Genomic DNA, 8776 nt, shown 5'->3' with positions numbered 1-8776 from the left:
AGGGTACTTGACTAGGAAGGGGAACACGACTTTAGTTTGAGCCGAATTGTCAATGTGGATGCACTTCACAGAATTTTAACTGTGTGAGATCCCTTGGCATGTTGTAGAGAAAATAATTAAAAACTTTGGGGAAAGCTGGAAGAGAACTATCATGTATGCCCCCCTATCCCCTGACTATGTCACCTGAGTGGGACTGCAGAGTCTCTCTCCACAATTTTGAGACTATGTTGGTGAAGAAAATGCCAGCATATTTTACGAATACTTCATCAGGTGTTCCCAAGGCCATGTGTCCCCAAGGTGGGGAACACTGCCGCCAAATTGGAACCCCTGATTTTGATGAGGATGTGTATCCTAAGTGGCAGGGGCCAGGCAATGGCACTTAGCCATCACAGGGAATATGGATATGGTGACCATAATGGACAGCGAGGTCACGGTGATAGTCAGAGTGGCCTGATGTTAGAGATCACTCATTGTAGTCAATTAATCATGCAGTCTGGAGGAATGAAATTGATGGACAACTCACTAGGGTCCCACAGGGTCTGGGAAATTCTTTGAGGCAGTCACATCCCCTAGAAGCAGAAGAAGGTTGACGTGGTGAGATGGAGTGAGGCAGATAGCTTGGGGTGCTGATTCTGGGCCCATTTCTAAGTTCTCAAAGCTGGAGTGGCTGAGGGAAAGTTCATTAATTCAAAAATATTTATTTTTATTGATCAACAAGTACATGCTAGGCGTATGGAGACACAGAGGAAGCAGTCACAAGCCAAGATACCTGCTGCCACAGGCTGAAAGGAAGGTAAACATGTTGATAGGAAACAGTGTAATTCAAGTACTTTCTGTGATTATGCTAAAGGATCTCTCAGTGCCACAGTGGGAGAAATACAGGGGCGACAGGAACACAGATGGGGTGGGGATGATCAAAAACTTTTTATGGAGGAACTATTGGCTGAACCTAAACCTGAAGCATGAGAAGGAGTTGCCCAGGGGAAGAGAGCAGAAAGGTATGCTCCTGCCTGAGGAAATAGCAAGTCTGCAGGAGAGAGAGAGAATGGCATGTTCAAGTAATTTAAAGAATGATTGTTTCTAGAAACATACAAGACTAGATATCCTGACTTACCATCCCCTCCTCTCCCACATACTACAAAACTGTTAGACATGTTAGATAAAATAGAACAAGAATTCTTTTAAATGTATAGCCTAAGTCACCAAAAGGTTAAAGGAAATGCACAGGGGCCAAGAATGAAGAGGAAGCCAAAACACAATGCTGTAAGCACATAAGTTGACACCATGCCTTTCCTGAGGTGGGTTACTGGCCTTGGTAACATGGCATTTGGGTTTTAATGACCATGTGAGGATGAGAGACGAGGCCTTAGAGCCATTGTTGGTAGGGAGTTGGAAACAAAGATGAACCTGTATCACATACGATTTTTGGTTAGAATTTATACTATCTTCATGGTCCAGGACCCTTCGGCCTGGTAAATTAACATTAAAGGTGCTCCCAGGCTGGTGAGACCTTGGGCTGTCTGCCTGGCAGAAGCAAACACAGCATTTCTCTGGAGGGACACGCTCCACAGGACTCCCGCAAGGCCATGCCAAACAGGAACTCAAATTCCAAAATCACAAAACACAGGAAGAAACAATCTCCCATGAGCAAGAGTCAGCTGAAACAACAGACAGCATAATTAGACCCCTAGGAATTTCAGTTAACAGAATTATCATATAGAGACTAAGAGGTAGTATGTTTAAGTAAGAGACATGAAAGAAGACGTGCGAAAATAAGAAAAAGAGCAAGATAGTGTTTTTCAAAGTTGGACGTGAAAAGAATCAAAGAAAGCTTCCAGAATTGAAAAATGTAGTCACTGAAGACAAACACCTAATATACAGGTTCAACAGAACATTAACCTGAAGAGAGACATAATGATACAGAAGACAGAGCTGATGTGATTATCCAGAATACAACACAAAGGGATACAAAGATGGAGACTATGAAAGAGAGCTTAAGAGGCATGGAGGAGAGACCAAAAAGGACCAGCGTATGTCTAATATATGCTACAGGAGAAGAGTCTAAAGAGAATATTTTAAAATTTGATGGCTGAGAATATTTCAGAATTGCTGAAAGACGTGAATACTCAGATTCAGAAAGCACAAGCCCTGGACAGGATAAAAAATGAAAAATAAATCTATAACTAGGCACATCATAGCAAAACTACAGAACACCAAAGAAAAATCAGGCAGAGAGATAATGCCGATTACCACCATGGAATGGAAATTAAACTGACTGAAGACTTCACAAGGAATAAAAGAAGTCGGAAAACAGTCTGGAATTACATATCCAGCTACCCTATCATTCAAGAGCGAGATAAACCAGCAAACTGGTATTAACTGAGTAGCACCTAAGTGGACACATAGGTACTACAGTAATAGGGTATTGGGCAGGTGGGAGGGGGGAGGGGGCGGGTATATACATACATAATGAGTGAGATGTGCACCATCTGGGGGATGGTCATGATGGAGACTCAGACTTTTGGGGGGAGGGGGGAAATGGGCATTTATTGAAACCTTGAAATCTGTACCCCCATAATATGCCAAAATAAAAATAAAAATAAAAAAATAAAAAAAATAGATATAAAAAAAAGAGCGAGATAAAAATAATTTTCAGACAAACATGAGCTGAAATAACTTTTATTTATTTATTTATTTTACTTTTTTGTGAGACAGGGTCTTGCTCTGTCACCTGGGCTAGAGTGCCGTGGCATCAGCCTAGCTCACAGCAACCTCAAACTCCTGGACACAGGAGATCCTCCTGCCTCAGCCTCCCAAGTAGCTGGGACTACAGGCATGCGCCACCATGCCCAGCTAATTTTTTCTATATATTTTTAGTTGTCCAGCTAATTTCTTTCTATTTTTAGTAGAGACGGGGGTCTCGCTCCTGCTCAGGCTGGTCTCGAACTCCTGAGTTCAAACGATCCGCCCGTCTCGGCCTCCCAGAGTGCTAGGATTACAGGCGTGAGCCACCGCACCTGGCCTGAAAGAACTTTTAAACAGGTACCTCAAGAGGAAGAAAATTGTGCCCAGAAGAGCTGAGATGCAGGAACAAATGGTAAACAAAGAAACTGACTGAAATAAAATCCACTGCAAACCAGTATATTTTATCGGTGTAAATACAACAATTTCAAAAACCCCGGAGGTCTGTTGACAGAAGAGTCATTTGAACCAACATCCACTGAATTTCAGTGCCTGACTTTGAGTCAATTCATAGACCCAGAGCCCCTTAAGTGAAGAGAAAGTCAGGGAACAAACATAAACATATAATGTGAACCTTCATTCTAGTATCTCTTCAAGGAACTTGCGGCCAGTCAGTTAAGTATATTTGCACTGCAGAAAGGGAAACACCCAAACCTTTAGTGGTTACTGGCGATTGACTCTGCTCTGATGCCTTGGAATGCAGAATGCCACCATGGTCTTTCAGTCAGAGGGAGGCTTATCAGGGTCAGATGATGGACGAAATTTTGAAGAAAGTTCATCCCATCGTTGTTTCTCTAGTTCCTGAAGGTATTTGTGGACTACAAACACACGCGCACACGCACACACGTGCACACGTGCGCATGCGCACACATGCATGCACACACTTATTCAGAAACTGGAAGAATCTCCATGTTGCCTCGATAACCTGTGGAGTAAGAGCTATTGTGCTAAGGAGGGCTAAGAAGTCGCTAGATGTTCTCCTCCCTCCTCCCTACCAAGATACTAAACCTATTGTGATAGCAATATCACAAGCCCGTGGGAATATCAGAAATTTCATGCCACCACCAAAATACTAAAAGATGCAGAGGTAGTAATTCATATCTTATCCCCATTCCAATTTTAGCTAGTGCAAGAGATGAATGGACCTAAATACAACCAGGTGGTGACTCCACAGCAGTTACTTTCCCAGATGTGACCCCCTTACCAGAGCAAATCAATACTCTTTTCTACATTTCAGCAAGCAGAGAACATTAAAAGCACTTTGATTTCTTTAGCATAGAAAATTCTATACGCTTACTGTCCTGTAGAGATATATCATATTTCCATGTCTGAGCTCCAGTTTAGTCTTTGGAGATTTTAACCACACCGTCATCCAGTGGGAATTACTCTAGTCCACTCTGTTGATGACATCATGCTGACAGGACCTAGAGACGAGAAAGTAGCAGGTACCCTAGATACCTTGGAAAGACTCATGAGATTCCAAAAGCTTTGAGTTAAATCCTTTGAAATTACAGAAGCCTGCCACCTCTATGAAACCAGTAGGGGTCCAGTGACTTGAGGCATGGCAAGATAGTCCCTCCAATGTGGAGGCCAAGTTGCTTCAGTTTTCATCCCCTAGCAGTAGTGAGACACAATGCTTGGTGGGCCAGTTTAGATGTTGAAGATAAAATTAAATTTGCCACCTTTGTGTGTCCTGCTCCAACCCATTTTGTAGGTGACAAGAAAAATGGCTAGTATTCAGTGAGGGCCCAGAGTAAATGAAGGCTCTCCCATTGTCCCGGGCTGCAGTTCACGCAGATCTGCCACCAAGCCCTTATGACCCAGGGGATCCAATGGTGCTTGAAGTGTCTGTAACAGATCATGATGCCCTATGGAGTCTGTAGTAATCCCTGATGAGAGAAACCTGTCAGTGGACCCTAGGGTTGGAGCAAATTCATGCCTTCATCAGCAAGTAACTATTATCTTTTCTGGGAGACTGCTCCTAGCTTGCTACTAGCCCTGGTAGAGACTGACCAAGAGAAATCAGATGATCATGCGACCTGAGCTGTCCATCATTAACTGGGTGTTGACTAATCCACTAAACCATAAAGTCTAGTATAACCAGTAGACGTCCATCACTAAAGAGAAATGACATATACAAGATTTGGCTTTTATTCCTCCTTATGCTGCCACCTGTTTGTCAACCCACACCCAACATACGGGTTCATTGGGAGTTTCTTGCGACTTGGTGACTGGGGAGAAAAACTCTGTAGCCTGGTTTAAAGAAAGGCTCTACAGGGTGTGCTGCAACCTTGTGGATGTGGATTGCAGTGATATTACAGTCCCAAACAAGTGTGTCCCCGAAGTCCAGTGGGGAAAAGGAAATCATCATGGTGAGCCCAACATTGATAAATACATGTCACCGTCCATTCTCCCAAGAAGCACAGAGGCCTGAAGCCAAGATCTACACTGATGTATGGGCCATGGTTAATTATTGGGCTGGATGATCGGGGACTTAGTAGTAATAGGCTTGGCAGATTGGTGAGAAGGTTTGAGGAGGCGGTATGGGGATGGACCTCTTCGAATGGGCCCACAATTTGAGAATATTTTGTGTCCCATGTCAATGCTCACCAAAGTGCCACCACTGTGAAGGAGGCTCCTAATAATAGGGTGCATTCAACAGGACTCTCTGTGAAAACCACTCAGCCTCTTTCCCGGTGTTTGATCCACACTGGAGTGAACAGTCACATATAGACAGATCTCCTTTGGCACATATTCAAGAAACTGTCTAGGAGAGAGTGTTTTGCAAGTTTTTCTGACAGAAACCCCAGAAAGGAATACATTTTGTATTGTGTCCTGGAGAACACAAGCATGCATGCACACACGTACCCACACATATAAGCACACACATATAAGTAAGTGAAATAAAATTTTCACACAACAATACTTACCCTAACGACATGCAATGCAATCTAATATTTTCTATTCCATTTTCTTCTGGTTCACTTGTTTAATGTAGTCACAACCCACAAACTGATTTCACAACACATTCACTATAGTGTCGTAGGCAGCAACTGGAAAGATGTTGTTCTATGATATACACCTAGAAGTGGAACTGCTGCATCATAGATTATTGGTATATTTGATTTAATTTGTTTTTTCTAATACCTATCTAAATTCTACTGTCTACAGGGGTTGTGCCTTTGCTCTATATTCTCACGAACACCCAGCATTTTCTAAATCTAAAATTTTGCCCATCTCTTTAGAGTGAAATTGTCTATGAAGAAGAGTAGAAAAATACTACAGTAGCAGGAGGAAGAGGTAGACTCAACTGAGGCTTCTTGTTTGTTTTTTAACATGAGATGCACTAGGGAGATGCTTAAATGTTTACATTAATGATGTTGAGGTGAGGGAGAGACTAATGATTCTGAAAAGTGTCTGTGTGGGGGCAGAGTCAAAGTCTCAGAGTACTTGAGAAGGTGAGGCAGGATGGAATCCAAAGTACAAGTGAGGGGTTAAGAGGAGAAACATTTTCTCCCTCACATCCGGAGGAAGAAGTTAGCTTAAGAATTAATGTATGTTTAAAATGTTGATGGTGGGAGGATGAGGACTTTTGTTTGAAAACAGACACAGTGCCTGTGCTCAGGAGCTTACTGTCCAGCAGAAAAACGGAGTAAGTAATTAGAGGTTATATGTGCTTAAAGTGAACGTGGTGCTCTAGCAGCATTCAGTGAAGGATTTGACCTAGTGGCAGGGGTCCATGGAAGACTTACTAAGAAAATGATGTGTAAGCTGCAATGTGAGTGATGAGGAAGAGTTACTGAGGCAAATATTGGGAGAAAAGTATACTAGGCTGACAAAAGAGGGATCTTAAAGGAGAATAAGAGGATGAGAAAGTAAAAGGAAGTCAGTGTTGCTAGTCTAGAGATGGAGGAGGACCAAAGTTGACATGAAGCTATAATAGAGAGGTGGGTAAGAGTCACATCACATAAGGTCTTATAGACCCTGTAGGGAGTTTGGACTTAATTTTCAGTTAAGTGGGAAGCCGTTAGAGGATTTTAAGCAAGGGGGTAGACATGATCAGAAAAGTTCCCTTTAAAACATTACTATGGCTGCTTTTGGAGATTGCACTGGAGATGGGCCAGAGGAGATGTGGTAAGAACTATTTTTAGCCGTCCAGGTGACTACTGGATGGTGTTCCTTCACTGGGATGGGAGAAACCATAAGAAAAGGAAGTTTAGTGGAGAGGATCATGAGTTCACTTATGTTCATTTTGAGGTGTACGAAATAAATGTGTCTCAGTTAGTAATACTTTTGGCAGCAGGTACCATTGCAGATACCAACAGGGTACCCAAATAGGAGTGGCTTAAACAAATCATGGGGCTTACATTTTGATGAAAAAGGTCTAGATGAAGGTGGTTGTTGGAGTTGGTTCAGTGATTTAAAATGTCAACGCTGACATCCCCATAATTTTCTGGACCTTTTCTTCATGATCACGAATGCTGTTCAACACGTCCAAGTCCAAGGCAGGAAGACGGGTAAAAGAGGGAAAAAGTTTTCTTCTTTTGAAACTTTATCATTTTGTTCAAGAAGCAAAGCTAGAGTTTATTATTTTTCTAGGTGGAGACAGTTCTAGCGGCTTCCACATGGCCTTTCCGACCATAATAGCCCTCACTCCACAGGTTGGGGGACCAATGTGGGGATTCTGACAGCTGCTGAGGATGTCTATTCCAATTATGCCTTCCATAACTTCGGAAATACCTACAGGATGGGTTCACAGACCCACTGGGCCCACCATGAGACGGACCTCAGCTGAAACCCATGATCACCTGACCTCCATAAGCCCCTAGTCTGACTGGCAGACCACAGTGATGTTTTGGGCCCTCCGGAATTAGTGTCAGTTCAGAGCCCGTATTCAATAGTCCCCAATAGGTCTGACTTTTTCCTTTCCCCCAGTGCAGTTCCCCTTGTAAAAGGCTGTAGGCCTTTGGGGGAAAGCTTGGAAAAAAAGATCACAGTATTAATCTTTGGTAGTGTACTGGGATCCTTCCTCAAGAGGACCCAGCCTCCCCTTCACTGAAGGGGTTCTTGGCCTATAAACTGGCTCAAGTCTGGGAACTGATTGAGGGACCATGATTGTCTGTTCTCATGGTTCAGGCTGGATTTTTGCCACTTGGCCTGGAACTTTTTGATTACACAGTGGTTTTTTTTTTGTTTTTTTTTTTAATGGAAAAGGCCGGGATTTATTGCAAAGCAGAATATATAGCAAATTCCAAGGAAGGGTACATAATTTTAAAAAACAAATTTTTAAATGTAATGTCCTAGGCCACAGTCTCAGTTCCTTTTTGGAGAATTCCAAACTATTAGGGGTAGAAGAATGCTTTTCCTTTTTCCTCTTCTTTTTTTTCCTTTTTGTGATGTTTCCTCTTTTTTTATTTACTATTTTTTTCTTTTTTCTTTTCTTTCTTCTGATATTTTTGTTTCTTTTGTTTTGAAGTATCTTCTTCAGTGGAACTGGATGAATATGACCTTTTCCTCTTATTTTCAATTTGATTTTCTTTGCTTTTTTCTTTTTTCTTTTCCCCTTCTTCATTTATTCTTTTTTCCTGTAATGCCTGTAGTTTATTCAGTTCTTCATTCTCTTCATCACTATCTTCAGTGCTTGTACTGCTGACATCTAAAACTATGTCCCTTTTGGGGTCTACTCGGAGAAAATTGCAGCATTCAAAAGTCAGGTGACCAGGGTAGCCACACTTTTTTACAGCCTGCTTTAACACTGTCCTTGTTGCAACCTGGGACTGCTATGATGGTGGTAAGAGAGGTCGCTGGAGCCTTCAGCTTTCGAGAACGTGTTTGCTTCCTGTCGGCTACGCGGACAACACACAGCCCAAATGGCCTTTTTCTCCCACCCGCGATGGGGCACCTTCGCTACAGTCAGGGAAGACCCTGTAAGCCTCTAGCAATAGCAGAACCAAGTAGACCTGATTATACAGATTAAGTAAGAACTTATTAGGCTTCCTATCTATTTCACTTCTAGGAACACCATGATGGACTA

The 8776-nt window shown here is 42.5% G+C and overlaps 1 pseudogene; it reads right to left on the bottom strand.

Annotated features, from left to right (window-relative positions):
- Positions 1–6670: 6670 nt before the first annotated feature.
- Positions 6671–8776, bottom strand: part of LOC142865807 (uncharacterized) — a 27835-nt pseudogene continuing 25729 nt past the window's right edge.

Source organism: Microcebus murinus, chromosome X (genome assembly GCF_040939455.1).
Source record: "Microcebus murinus isolate Inina chromosome X, M.murinus_Inina_mat1.0, whole genome shotgun sequence".
Classification (NCBI taxonomy): domain Eukaryota; kingdom Metazoa; phylum Chordata; class Mammalia; order Primates; family Cheirogaleidae; genus Microcebus; species Microcebus murinus.
Note: the sequence above shows the minus strand (reverse complement) of the source record. Positions and strands in the feature narration are given on the sequence as shown.